This window comes from Salvelinus sp. IW2-2015, linkage group LG36 (assembly GCF_002910315.2).
Source record: "Salvelinus sp. IW2-2015 linkage group LG36, ASM291031v2, whole genome shotgun sequence".
NCBI lineage: Eukaryota > Metazoa > Chordata > Actinopteri > Salmoniformes > Salmonidae > Salvelinus > Salvelinus sp. IW2-2015.
The window spans coordinates 31,987,868-32,003,229 of NC_036875.1; positions in this window are offsets into that span (position 1 = coordinate 31,987,868).

Sequence of the window (15,362 nt, forward strand, 5' to 3'; positions counted from 1 at the left end):
ACTGTATGGGATCCAGATATTTTGCTCTTTCACATCTTGATGATTATCAAGGGGGAGATTTTTTTTCCAATTCGGCCTAACGTGTGGAACTATGAGGCTATCATTCACAATAAAAAAAAACAGACTTTGTTGACTTACTGTGTGAGGTGACGAAAAATGACTGAGAAGCTCGCCTTATTAGTGGTGGATGTGGTAATTAAGACAATCCAAAATCAAACATCCTTAAATGGACACTTTCCTATATTTGTGTGCAGCAGGCTACTTCTATGCATGCTCGGGTGTGCACGCTCCCTCAACATTAACAAGACAGAGAAACTAGACCCATGCTAATTGCTCACATAGAGCACTCCAAATAAAAGACAATGAAAAAATGTACAAGTCGTAAATGATGGGTATGAAATAAACCAAAACCTTTTTCTCACAAGTGTAGCAGGTTGTGAACTCTGCAAATAACGTTTCCACTCTGAGAATGAGAACGGTAAAATGACTGTAGGCCTAATTAGTAATACAATGCATTAACAGACGAATAAGAGAATGTAAGTCATGTGTTGTGTTCGCTGACTAAGTTCCTAAGCTGTGTATAATGGAATGGTAGGAAGACAAATGGAATTGTAACAATGGGAATGTGTATTTGTCAGTTGTACCTGCCTCGTTCTTTTCTTAAAAGTCACAATTTACCGCACTTTGTGCCAAGCTAATGATGTCTGACAGAATGACAAGGCTTCTCCTCTGAGACGTTTCCTAAAAACAGCCCAGAGTATTGATCAACAGCTCTAAATAGCATTGCAACTGACCGATGTATATTTTATTAGTTTGAACCAAACAAAACAGACGCAGACCAATCTAATTTCCAAGCGTTTACCCTCCCTGCCGAAATTGAAACGTCTCGCAGTAGTGATTACACAAGTGTTACACAAACAGAGGGTAGAAAAACATAATGTGACAGTAAAGCTCTCTACAGTGTGTGTATGTACACGTGTGCGTCCGTGAGAGAAAGTGTGTGTGTGCTTGTGCTTGTGTGAGAGAAAGTGTGTGTGTTTGTGTGTGACAGGATATGTCATAGCTTTAGAAAAAAAAACACAAAGAAGTAACCGGTTTAATTATCCTGAACACGCTGGGGCCCCTGAGCTTTTGTCCTTCAACAATGATCGGAGAAAGTACCTGGAGTCCAGCTATACGGAATCGGAAAAACAAATAATATCACATCCATCTTTGCAAGCGTATGTCCTGCTTGTGACAATGATCAGAGAAATGTGGAATCTAGAGTCTAGTAATATCAGAAAGATTAGAAATAAAAACAGGCCCATCTTTGGGGCTGGCTGTCTGTACTCTTCCCGTTTATGGAAGGCTTAGTATTTCAGAATTTTCCCAGACAAGCATTCCATTCCCATAAGCAACCTTCGGTAATGCCAGCATACAGTAAAAAAGGTATCTATAAAACAATACTGCTTTTGTTCTGAGTTTAGGAAAGCTGACCACATCACTAACAGTAAACATGTATTGGTTTCTTGAATTCAATACTTCAATACTTGAGGAAAGTCACTCCAGTGTGATTTCTGGGAGAATGGGACACTGGCTGCCTATTGATTGTTCATTATTAATTCAGTGTCAAGCTCACAGGAGCTGCAGCATCATTTCAGAAGCAGAGATGAGAAATTATAGAAGCTGGAGGAGTAAACTCCTGGCTTTGCTTTTTGACCGTCTGCTCTGCCCGCCAATATCCACAGTAAAAGGATGGAGGTCACTGACACATTGATACATGGTCAACACACTGAATTCCCCTGGGATCCACATGCTCACAGTGAGTCCATGGACAAAATACCCCAAAAGTAGTTTTCAAAAGAGTTCAAAGTTATAAGCAATTTTACTCAAATTACCATATCTGTAAGCAATCCAACTAGTCCATAACACCCAGAGATGGGCAGTATTCCTGTTACATATATAAAATTAAAAAAAGAAGAACAAGTAGGCAGCCAGTACATTGCAATTAATTGAGTGAAATATGAACAGAATATATTTAGAAAATAATACATATAGGAGCAACGCATCAAAATGCGTTGCATGAGGGAGAACAGTTTTTCTTCATGAGCATGGCCTTATTTCTATTACAGCATATTGGATGACTGTCATTAATATTCCACTCATGCAGTTCAGTGTAACAGCGATCGGTTTAGACTCATTTTCCCTATACCCATCATGAGGTTGCTACAGGTCGAGAGACACATTTGAGGTGACAGACAGTGACACATGGACACACACTTGCACACTCTTGCCTGCATCTACCTGATATAGGATATAATCATTAGTCCAAAAGTTGCAAACGAATTTGACTATTGGACAAATTCAAGTATGTTTATCCTCGTTTCGTTCCGTTTGCTTCCATTTAAGAAAAGATTTTCATCGGTGGAATTGGTGGAATAATTTTTTTTCATTTATTTTTTATTTCACCTTTATTTAACCAGGTAAGGTAGTTGAGAACAAGTTCTCATTTACAACTGCGACCTGGCAAAGATAAAGCAAAGCAGTGCGACACAAACAACAACACAGAGTTACACATGGAATAAAAAAGCGTACAGTCAATAACACAATAGAAAACAAAAGAAAGTCTATATACAGTGTGCAAATTGCGTGAGGAGGTAAGGCAATAAATAGGCCATAGTAGCGAAGTAATTACAATTTAGCAAATAAACACTGGAGTGATAGATGAGCAGATGATGATGTGCAAGTAGAAATACTGGTGTTCAAAAGAGCAGAAAAGTAAATAAAAACAATATGGGGATGAGGTAGGTAGATTGGGTGGGCTACAGATGGGCTATGTACAGCTGCAGCGATCGGTTAGCTGCTCAGATAGCTGATGTTTAAAGTTAGTGAGGGAAATATAAGTCTCCAGCTTCAGCAATTTTTGCAATTTGTTCCAGTCATTGGCAGCAGAGAACTGGAAGGAAAGGCGGCCAAAGGAGGTGTTGGCTTTGGGGATGACCAGTGAGATATACCTGCTGGAGCGCGTGCTACGGGTGGGTGTTGTTATCGTGACCAGTGAGCTGAGATAAGGCAGAACTTACCTAGCATAAACTTATAGATGACCTGGAGCCAGTGGGTCTGGCGACGAATATGTAGCGAAGGCCAGCCGACTAGAGCATACAGGTCGCAGTGGTGGGTGGTATAAGGGGCTTTGGTGACAAAACAGATGGCACTGTGATAGACTGCATCCAGTTTGCTGAGTAGAGTATTGGAAGCTATTTTGTAAATGACATCGCCGAAGTCGAGGATCGGTAGGATAGTCAGTTTTACGAGTGTATGTTTGGCGGCGTGAGTGAAGGATGCTTTGTTGCGAAATAGAAAGCCGATTCAAGATTTAATTTTACACCCCTGAATACACCGCTTACCATGAGAAAACACACAGCCACGTTGTATTCCGTCTCGCATCTATGCGCTCTCCTCCTCTCACCTCTTCCCTTCGCTTGTGGACTTCAATGCACAACACATCAACTGTACTGTATGTGACCAGGCGAAAAAACCTTTCCAAGCCAAACCGCTACACACAGCCTACATTGTTGTCACCATATTAGCTAAAGTAACATAGTCAGCGTTACTTTACCATAGTCAGCATAGCATAGTTAATAGAACTAACATTCCAGTATGTTGTGACATAAGGAATGGAAATAGAAATAGACAACAAAAACTAAGATAACATTTTAAATGTCCTGTGAGGCCATCAGTTCAACAGCTCGTTCTTTGACAGCATTTTGAGGACCCCATGATGTAGCTAGCTAGACAGCACACACACTAAAACAATATGAATAACTTTAGACAATAAAATACATTGCAAGACAATTTTCTAAGGGCTAGTGTGTTTTGATTGGGTGATTTCCCATTTTAGGAATAACGAAAGAAAAACATTTTCAACCAATATGAGGTTCCATCTCATATCACTTCATCTTGCACATTTGAAGGCTTCATATACAGTGGGGCAAAAAAGTATTTAGTCAGCCACCAATTGTGCAAGTTCTCCCACTTAAAAATATGAGAGAGGCCTGTAATTTTCATCATAGGTACACTTCAACTATGACAGACAAAACGAGAAAAAGAAATCCAAAAAATCACATTGTAGGATTTTTTATGAATTTATTTGCAAATTATGGTGGAAAATAAGTATTTGGTCACCTACAAACAAGCAAGTTTTCTGGCTCTCATAGACCTGTAACTTCTTCTTTAAGAGGCTCCTCTGTCCTCCACTCGTTACCTGTATTAATGGCACCTGTTTGAACTTGTTATCAGTATAAAAGACACCTGTCCACAACCTCAAACAGTCACACCCCAAACTCCACTATGACCATGACCAAAGAGCTGTCAAAGGACACCAGAAACAAAATTGTAGACCTGCACCAGGCTGGGAAGACTGAATCTGCAATAGGTAAGCAGCTTGGTTTGAAGAAATCAACTGTGGAGCAATTATTAGGAATGGAAGACATACAAGACCACTGATAATCTCCCTCGATCTGGGGCTCCACGCAAGATCTCACCCCGTGGGGTCAAAATGATCACAAGAACGGTGAGCAAAAATCCCAGAACCACACGGGGGGACCTGTGAATGACTGCAGAGAGCTGGGACCAAAGTAACAAAGCCTACCATCAGTAACACCTACGCCGCCAGGGACTCAAATCCGGCAGTGCCAGACGTGTCCCCTGCTTAAGCCAGTGCATGTCCAGGCCCATCTGAAGTTTGCTAGAGAGCATTGGATGATCCAGAAGAAGATTGGGAGAATGTCATATAGTCAGATGAAACCAAAATATAACTTTTTGGTAAAAACTCAACTCGTCGTGTTTGGAGGACAAAGAATGCTGGTTGCATCCAAAGAACACCATACCTACTGTGAAGCATGGGGGTGGAAACATCATGCTTTGGGGCTGTTTTTCTGCAAAGGGACCAGGGCGACTGATCCGTGTAAAGGAAAGAATGAATGGGGCCATGTATCGTGAGATTTTGAGTGAAAACCTCCTTCCATCAGCAAGGGCATGAAGATGAAACGTGGCTGGGTCTTTCAGCATGACAATGATCCCAAAAACACCGCCCGGGCAACGAAGGAGTGGCTTCGTAAGAAGAATTTCAAGGTCCTGGAGTGGCCTAGCCAGTCTCCAGATCTCAACCCCATAGAAAATCTTTGGAGGGAGTTGAAAGTCCGTGTTGCCCAGAAACAGCCCAAAACATCACTGCTCTAGAGGAGATCTGCATGGAGGAATGGGCCAAAATACCAGCAACAGTGTGTGAAAACCTTGTGAAGACTTAACAGAAAACGTTTGACCTCTGTCATTGCCAACAAAGGGTATATAACAAAGTATTGAGATAAACTTTGGTTATTGACCAAATACTTATTTTCCACCATAATTTGCAAATAAATTCATAAAAAATCCTACAATGTGATTTTTCTGGATTTTTTTCCCTCATTTTGTCTGTCATAGTTGAAGTGTACCTATGATGAAAATTACAGGCCTCTCTCATCTTTTTAAGTGGGAGAACTTGCACAATTGGTGGCTGACTAAATACTTTTTTGCCCCACTGTATGATACGACACAGGTTATTAAAAGTTTAGATAACACTACAGACGTGTTGATCAATAAACTGAGGAACAATTGTTGAGTACTTTTGTCCAGCAATTAAATAATTTCACTGTTTAGGTATGAAATCACACCACAAAGAGAGTAAGAGAGTGAATAAGCAGAGGGAGAGATACAACACATATCGAACTTTGAAAATACAAATTGTCACAGAATGATAGTTTTGCATCATGACATATTTTGAAAGTTCTATATCTTGAAAACTTGATTGCTGACATGTAAAACATTTGACTGTATCAACAATGAGCTAATTAAACAAATACACTACATTAGGGATGAAGCAGTTACCGGTTTCACGATAAACCATGGTAAAATTCCAGACGATTAGCATTACCGTTTCAAAATGTAATTATCATTAAAACCAGGTTTTACAAACTCATGGTAAATACTGTCCAGCATCAACCAAAGTTATCAACAGTCTGACACAGGCACAGCATGCAACGTGGGTTTTGTTTTGTGTGAAAACATGGCGGAAGATAGTGACAGCGCTCGGGAGATTTTTCAGCCTTCTAAGAGGACCAAATCTGAAGTGTGGTCGTATTTTGGGTTTTACAAGAGTCCTGAGGGACACTTAATCGAAGACGGTCACCATGTCATGGTTTGGTTTGTCTAACTTGATAATAGCTTGACAATAATGTAAGCTGAAGCTTTCAGTGTTACCTACTCTTGTAAAAACACTACACGTTGTTCTGCTGCTGTATGCGTTGTGTCTGCAGACTCTATTCACCCATTGCACACGATAACTAACACCTTATGTAGTTTAGTCACGCAACCAACATATTTTGTTCATTTAAAATCCAGCAGTCGTCGACTTGGTTGTAAAAGTGTTCCAACAGGAGAAACACTATAGAGTCCTATACAAGACTTCTATATTTATGTCAATTGTTGGGCTCATTGCAATTACTATCACTGTCTTCTAAAGACTCATGTGTATATATGTAAATTGTGCATGGGGTCATTGCATATACTCAAATGCAACACAGAAGATAGACTGTGTGTGTTTAATAATAATTTTAATGTAATAATAATACATTTGCTATTCCCTTGTTTACAGAGTGGGTGTGCAGCAGGCAAACCCAGTGATGCTACTGGTTCCTACTCATCTACAGTTGTGACACAGACACTCGAGCAAGCATCTAAAAAGGCAGGCTGCTTATGCACCCACACCAAAAAATGCTCAAGACCTCACTGCAGCCCTTTCATATTACATTGCAAAGGACATGATGCCATTTCAAATTGTTGAGGGGCCTGGCTTTCTGAGGTTGAAGGTTGCCGTGCCTCACTACAAAGTGAGTGCTGCTAATTTTATTTGTTGTTTGTTTATTTGATTTGCTTACTTAAGGTTGTGTTCATTTAAACCTGCACTAGGGAAACGTACCTCTCATGGCCACATAGTGCCATCTTTAATGTTAATGTTATTATTTTAATGTTTATGCACACAAAAAGTGCACAGTGCTGCTAATTGTATTTGTTGTTTGTTGGTTTTCAATTTAAATGATTTCAGTGTGTGCATCAGTACTTTTTGAACATTGCCAGCACATTTTAACAATACCGTGATATTATCACTAACTGTGATAATTTTGGTCACTATAATCGTGAAATGAAAAGTTCATACCGTTTCATCTCTGCACTACATGACCAAAAGAAAAGGACACCTGCTTGTTGAAAATCTCACCCAAAATCATGGGTATTAATATAGAGTTGGTCCCCACTTTGCTTCTATAACAGCCTCTACTCTTCTGGGAAGCCTTTCCACTAGATGTTGGAACATTGCTGCAGCCACAAGAGCATTAGTAGGTTCAGGTACTGATGTTGGGTGATTAGGCCTGGCTCGCAGTCGGCGTTCCAATTCATCCCAAAGATCGTTCGATGGTGTTGAGGTCAGGGCTCTGTGCAGGCCAGTCAAGTTCTTTCACACCGAGTCTACCCCAAACTGTTGCCACAAAGTTGAAAGCACAGAATTGTTTATAATGTCAATGTATGCTGTAGCTTTAAGATTTCCCTTCACTGGAACTAAAGAGCCTAATGAAAACCATGAAAAACAGCCCCAAACCAATATTCCTCCTCCACCAATCTTTACAGTTGGCAATTGGCATAGGTAGTGGTCTCCTGGCATCCGTCAAACCCAGATTCGTCCGTCTGTTACGTTACCCAGCAAGAAAACCAAAAATGTCACTCAAACAGACGGGGGAACTAACAAAGAATCACTGACAACCAAAACAGGTGTGGTTTTAGGAAGGGTTTGTATATGAACTACATGCTGTTCCTTTGTTCTGTGGGGAGAGAACCAGAGAGAGCATCACTGAGGACAGGGGAGAATGACCATCTACCTCGCAGCATAACATCTATGATTTATCCTCTTTGATTAAACCTATTTTCCTCCCCCTGATTTGCTTAGGGGTTTGTGTTATTGAAGAGTAACATCAACTGCTAACAGGTTTTAAAAGACACTCATATGGGGTGTCCACTGAAAGTTGCATACAGTGGTTGCTCCACTAAAAGTTTGGCAATTATGCTGCGGACCAGCGCAAGGGGGAGTTAGAGCACTGATTATGCTTTTGGGTCCTACTATGTCTCTAACTGACAATGAATGGGTGGCATAAACCTAAGTAGAAACTGATAATTGTGCATGACTTCAGTATTACTTACTAAAACTGTTGTTATACTAAGGTTTTTATTTTATTAGGATTATTTTGCTCTTACTGTAGTACTGTAGCCCACTCCCGGTCGGTCATGTTGTACAGCGCCTGAGTCGCGCAACAGTCTTAGACATGGCATGGCTGTGTTGTTACATGTGCTGGTTCAATACCTGTGCTGGCCTCAAGTGGAAGACCCATGAGATGACTGTAGATTTTTGGTTTCTCTCCCTCTAAAAACAGATATAAATAATAAACAACTAAATAACAAACTGTCTTATTTACAAGTTACTAACAATGTCTCACCACCTGTTCAAGAATGGCCTTTTTCCTCGCTCATTTGACATTTTTTGAAAACAAAATCATCTCCAAAATGTTATTTTTTTAAACAAAGAGATTATTATTATTAATTTAGAATTACATAAAAGCCCCTTGGATATTCTCACATATATATTATTAACCCTGTTATCAGCAGGACAATATATATTGGTCATATTGGTTATGGCTCCCGAGTGGCACAGGCATTGCCTTGCAGTTCTCCAGCTGTATCCACTGAAAGCCTGCAAGGTTCAAGGCACGAGAGCAGAGGGCATGGGATGGACTGCAGAGCTGCGCACAGAAGACAGACCTAGCCCATGGAGAAGGGAGGAGGAGGGAGTGGTGTGGACCCCCACCCCGCCACACTGGGTAGCACAGAGCAACACTTTAAGGGGCATTGCACTACTAATGATGCTGACTAGGAAAATGTTCCAGCTATTCTAGCAGGTAGCTGGACAATAGACTTGCCTAGATGGACAGTAGGGGGAGAATTCTATCCTCAAATATATTTCTAAGTTAGGTTCTAAGTTAAGTATTATTATTATGTATCACATCCGACCGTGACTGGGAGTCCCATAGGGCGCACAATTGGCCCAGCGTTTCTCTCCCTCTAAAAACATAAATAAATGTTTTGGCCTTTACAAATATTAGTTTGGCCTTTATTCAGATTACAATTGCTCACTTTAGTTTTATTGAAAATTAAATAACCTCCAAAATATTGTTATATATTATCAAGTTGATGGCACAGTCACATAAAAATCTCCTACATAAAGCTGAGTGACTCATTCATTCATGGCATTGGATCAAAATAAATAAATAAGTACCAACATGATAGTCTTTAATAAAGAAATGTTTTGGTTATCCTGACCTGGACACCATGTACATGTACACCATGTACACCATTATGGGCTATTAGCAGGACAATATACCTACACCAACATCTCTCTGTATTTTAATACTTTGTGGATGGGGGCTCCCGCAGTGCAAATGCGTTGCTACAGATGCAGGTTGGACATCCGTGCCGGCCGCCACTGGGAGGCCCATGAGGCGGCTTTTGGTTGTAATTTAGAATCCTCCAATCCTCTATATGTAGTTATTGGCAGAGAGTCACGTCATATTTTTCAATATACTGTAGGCCTACCGTAGGCGACATGAGTCTCACTAGTGTTGAGTAATGTATGTGCTGTTAAAAGTGGTATAGGTCTTATTTATTTAAAGAGCATATTGAAGTTAGAAGCAATAGGATTTGAAGCAATAGCCTAAAACTATTTTAGCACCGCTGCTCTGAGACAAGCATGGGGACTGGTCTTGATAAATCAATGAGATTTTTATTTTGACTGATTATTATTTTGACTGAATCTCCATTTGGATATTGGTTAGACTAAAATTATACAATTAGGGTGTAGAAATGTTATGCTTGCACTTAGTGTAACCTTTCTTTAACTAGGCAAGTCAGTTAAGAACAAATTCTTATTTACAAGGACCGCCTACTCTTTCCTACCCATCGGGGAATTGAACCCCGGTCTCCTACGTGCCCACACAATTTGTGGATTATTTAGCTAAATAGTCCAGTACTGTAGCCTACACCCGATCGTCACGTTGTACAGCTCCATATTTTCCATTCCATCCTAACGGAAACCCAGAGGGTTTTTCTTGGAATAGAAACACTATAATATTAATCAAATTAATTAAGCAAGTACCAGTCAAAGGTTTGGACACACTTACTCATTGCAGGGCTTTTCTTTATTTTTACTATTTTCTACATTGTAGAATAAGAAGAATCTCAAATACAAAATATATTACTATGTTACTACATGATTCCATATGTGTTACTTCATAGTGTAGATGTCTTCACTATTATTTTACAATGTAGAAAATAGTAAAAATAAAGAAAAACTCTTGAACGAGTATGTGTGTCCAAACTTTTGACTGGTACTGTATGTTTCAGTAAGATTAGATTTTTAGCATTTATAGCAATAGTTATCAACTGTACTGCAGGAATGGAATGTACTGTAAGTTGCAGAAAATTGAGGTTGTGGTGGCAGCTGCAGAGAGGTATTTGGGTGTGCGAGACTTGACATCAGAAGAGTTACAGGGTGTGTTAAGTGGTGGTTTCCCTTACTTTCAGGTTGTTGACCTGAAGTAGTACTAAAAAGATTTCAATGGTGGTCTTATTTTTAATTTTTTTGTGAGTGTAGTGTTAGATGGTAGGGTATTTGTTTATTTATAAATGTTTTCAAGCAGTGTAAGGGAGTTAAAAACTCCAGTTTAGTAGGTGGCGTTAATGCAACATTTATTGGATGCCAACCGTTAAACCTCATCGAAAAAGATGTAACACTTTGGACTGCCAGATGATGAAGTGTGATTCATCACTCCAGAGAACACATTTTCACTGCTCTAGAGTCCAATGGCGGAGAGCTTTGCATCACTCCAGTGTCATTGCGCATCGTGATCTTAGGCGTGTCTGTGGTTGCTCGGCCATGAAAACCCATTTCATCAATTAAGCTCCCGACAAACAGTTATTGTGCTGATGTTGATTCCAGATGCAGTTTGGAACTTGGAGTGAGTCTTGCTTTTTACGCGCTACGCTCTTCAGCACTCGATTGTCCCGTTCTGTGAGCTTGTGTGGCCTATCGCTTCGCGGCTGAGCCGTTGTTGCTCCTAGACTTTCCACTTCACAATAACAGCACTTACAGTTGACCAGGGCAGTTCTAGTATGGCAGAAATTTGATTAACTGACTTGTTGGAAATGTGGCATCCTATGATTGTGCCACATTGAAAGTCACTGAGCTATAGTTCTTCAGTGGAATTTTCCTTTAACACAATGTCAACCCCAAAAGTGATAAGAGAGAAGAGATGGGAGCCCGTGTGTAAATATTGTCTTGGGTCTCTTCGTCAACAGATCCATAAAGTGATATTACAGACTATGATTAAATAACACTGATAAGAAAAAGCGACGGGGTCATCACTGTAAATCTTTGCTTTGTTCAAGGCCCTGGTTTAGTGGGTAACCTTTTACTCCCAATATACTGCACTGGCAAACAGAGCTGACAGACTAAACCTGGGGCTTCCAGGTAGGCTACAACGGTGCATTGTTCTACAGCATATTATAAATTAATGATAGTCTTCCATTATAGAAGCCCAGAAAGAAATCATGGGAGAAAGGAGACATTAACTATCTTGAATACTGTATTGCATGTGTGAATTCGTTAGACCAGAGTCCCACATTATTTATGAGCAGGAATAATCCCTAAAAGCAATAGCTCAGCACACATTAAGGTTCTATTGTTTCCAAAACTGTTGAGAGAGTCATGTTCCAGTGTTTTGCCGAGTTGAGAAATTTCTGCTCATCTGACAGGGCAAAAAATGCTTTTTGTTGTCACATGGAATAGTCAGTGTAGCATGCTTTACGTGTCTGCACTGCTTAATTTCAAAAGCATACTAACAATTGTGGACACAAAAAACAGATTGGAAGTAAATGCTGCTAAAACCACACACATTATTAGGATGAATACTTTCTCTTTTGTCACTAGAGACACTTTCTTGTTGTGAAAATGGCACACAAATCCCAAACACTGATGCTACCACACAGTGATACCATAGCAAAAATGACCAAACAACCAACTGAAGCAGTGATCTCCTGCAGTCCCTCGTGAGCTGATTAAATTACAGTTGAACCTCCCGCCTTGACGCTACCGACAACTACAGGGTTGAATGACCTCTGTGCCACACAGAAAATGGTGGGACACGAGCACAATGTAACCTGGGAGAGGTACTTCATCACTTTACGTGTGTCTGGAGATTAATGGCTGAAAATGTCACAGCGAATAAGGTCACGCACCAAGAGACCTGGGCTATGAACAGACCGAGACGTCTGAGGCTGTGGCTGAGAGCTCCGATCAGGTTTGAGCCTTAGCATGGTCCACTGAGGAGCCAAATGTGTCTCTGCCTCCCAAATGACACCCTATTCCCTTCATAGTGCACTCCTTTTGACCAAGGCCTATAGGGCTATGGTCAAAAGTAGTGCACGGTACAGGGAATAGAGTGCCATTTGAGACGCATGCTTTCCCCTCCTACCTCTCTGTAGCATGCCAGATGAGGGTGACACAGAAAGGGACAGGGACAGGGTAGCACTCTAACATGGAACATTAGAAATTATTAGGGTCCATTCACACCATTACATAAAGTAAAGTAGGAGAGAAAAGGTATATGGAAGCTGCTTCTCCAATATAGCAGGGCAGACATCAAATATTATTGGTCACATACATGTGATTAGCAGATGTTATTGCGGGTGTAGCGAAATGCTTGTGCTTCTAGCTCAGACAGTGCAGTAATATCTACCAAGTAATATCTAACAAATTACACAACTTATACCCAATGCACACAAACCTAAGTAGGACAGAATTAAGACTATATACATATGGACGATGTCAGAGCGGAACGGAACGGACTAAGAACAGTAGAATAGTATAGAATACAGTATATATTTATGAGATGAGTAATGCAAGATATTTTAACATTATTAACCTCTCTTGGGTAGGGGGCAGTATTTTCACGTCCGGATGAAAAGCATGCCCAGAGTAAACTGCCTGCTATTCAGGCCCAGATGCTAGGATATGCATATTATTATTAGTATTGGATAGAAAACACTCTGAAGTTTCTAAAACAGTTTGAATGATGTCTGTGACTATAACAGAACTTATTTGGCACGCAAAACCTCGAGGACAAAACATTCTTATTTTTTTTTTTTGAGGTCACTCTCTTTTCAATGAGTTTTCATTGGGAATCCAGATTTCTAAGGGACCTTCCTGCAGTTCCTATCGCTTCCACTGGATGTCAACAGTCTTTAGAAATTGGTTGAGGTTTTTCCTTTGAGCAATGAAGAAGTAGCCATGTTCAGAATGAGGCTCCAGTGAAGTGTACTGTGTACTGAGGCGCGTGACCAAAAATGCATGCTACACATTGTTTTCCTCCGGTATTGAACACAGATCATCCCGTCTTAAATTTTATCGATTATTTATGTTAAAAAATACCTAAAGTTGTATTACAAAAGTAGTTTAAAATGTTTGGACAAAGCTTACAGGTAACTTTTGCAGTCATGTTGAGCGAGTTGGAACCGGTGTTTTTCTGGATCAAACGCGCCAAATAAATTGACATTTTGGATATATATCGACGGAATTAATCGAACAAAAGGACCATTTGTGATGTTTATGGGACATATTGGAGTGCCAACAGAAGAAGCTCGTGAAAGGTAAGGCATGAATTATATCTTTATTTCTGCGTTTTGTGTTGCGCAGGGAGGGTTGAAATATGATGGTCTGTGATTGTTTGCTGGGGTGCTATCCTCAGATAATAGCATTGTTTGCTTTCGCCGTAAAGCATTTTTGAAATCTGACACGTTGGCTGGATTCACAACAAGTGTAGCTTTAATTTGGTATATTGAATGTGTGATTTCATGAAAGTAAAATTTTTATAGTAATTTATTTGAATTTGGTGCTCTGCATTTTCACTGGATGTTGGCCAGGTGGGACGCTACCGTCCCACATATCCCAGAGAGGTTTTAACACCCTGGCCATCCTACAATCTAAGCTTGGTGCCCTCAATCACTACCTGTTGACTACCTGTTGAGTCTGCAGACGTGTTGCTGTGCGTTTTGCTGCCAACTTTACTTTACTTTGCTAGCTGACAACTTTACGTTTTTTTTGTTTTGTTTTTAATTACCGTTTATATTTTTAGTTTTTCCATCGCAACTTTCTTCCCTCATTCAACTTTTTCACTCCGGACGCTTTATCTGGACATGGTTCGTCAACACCTTCAACAGCCGAAGCTAAGTACTAACATTAACATGATGTCTTTTAATTGCAGTCGCTGTACTCATAATATACAGGAGAACGATCGCACCTATTTCATTGTGGGGCTAGAGGAGTTGAGCCCTATCTATGTTGGTAGATAAGATGAGAGCACCCCTCCAGCTAGGATGAGTCCGTCACTCCTCAGCAGGTCAGGCTTGGTCCTGTTTGTGGGTGAGTCCCAGAAAGAGGGCCAATTATCTACAATTCTATCTTTTTTGGGAGGGGCAGAAAACGTTTTCAACCAGCGATTGAGTGCTGAGACTCTGCTGTAGAGCTCGTCACTCCCCTAACTGGGAGGGGCCAGAGACAATTACTCGATGCCGACACATCTTTCTAGCTGATTTCACGCTGAAGCTATGTTGCACTTGGTGACCTCTGACTGTTTCATCCTAACATCGTTGGTGCCGACGTGGATAACAATATCTCTATACTCTCTACACTCGCCAGATTTAGCTTTAGCCAGCACCATCTTTAGATTAGCCTTAACGTCGGTAGCCTGCCCCTGGTAAACAGTGTATGATCGCTGGGTGATTCGCTTTAAGTCTATACTGCGGGTAATGGAGTCCGCAATGACTAGGGTTTTCAATTTGTCAGAGCTAATGGTGGGAGCCTTCGGCGTCTCAGACCCCTAACGGGAGGAGTAGAGACAAGAGAAAACTCAGACTCAGACTCCGACTCGCTACATAATGGGGAGAACCGGTTGAAAGTTTCTGTCGGCTGAATGAGCGACACCGGTTGAGCATTCCAACAGCATTCCCTCCAGAAGCCATGAGAAAGTTGTCCGGCTGCGGGGACTGTGCGGGGGGATTTATACTAACGTTACTATCTGTACTTACTGGTGGCACAGACGCTGTTTCTTCCTTTCCTACACTGAAATTACCCTTGCCTAACGATTGCGTCTGAAGCTGGGCTTGTAGCACAGCTATTCTCGCCGTAAGGC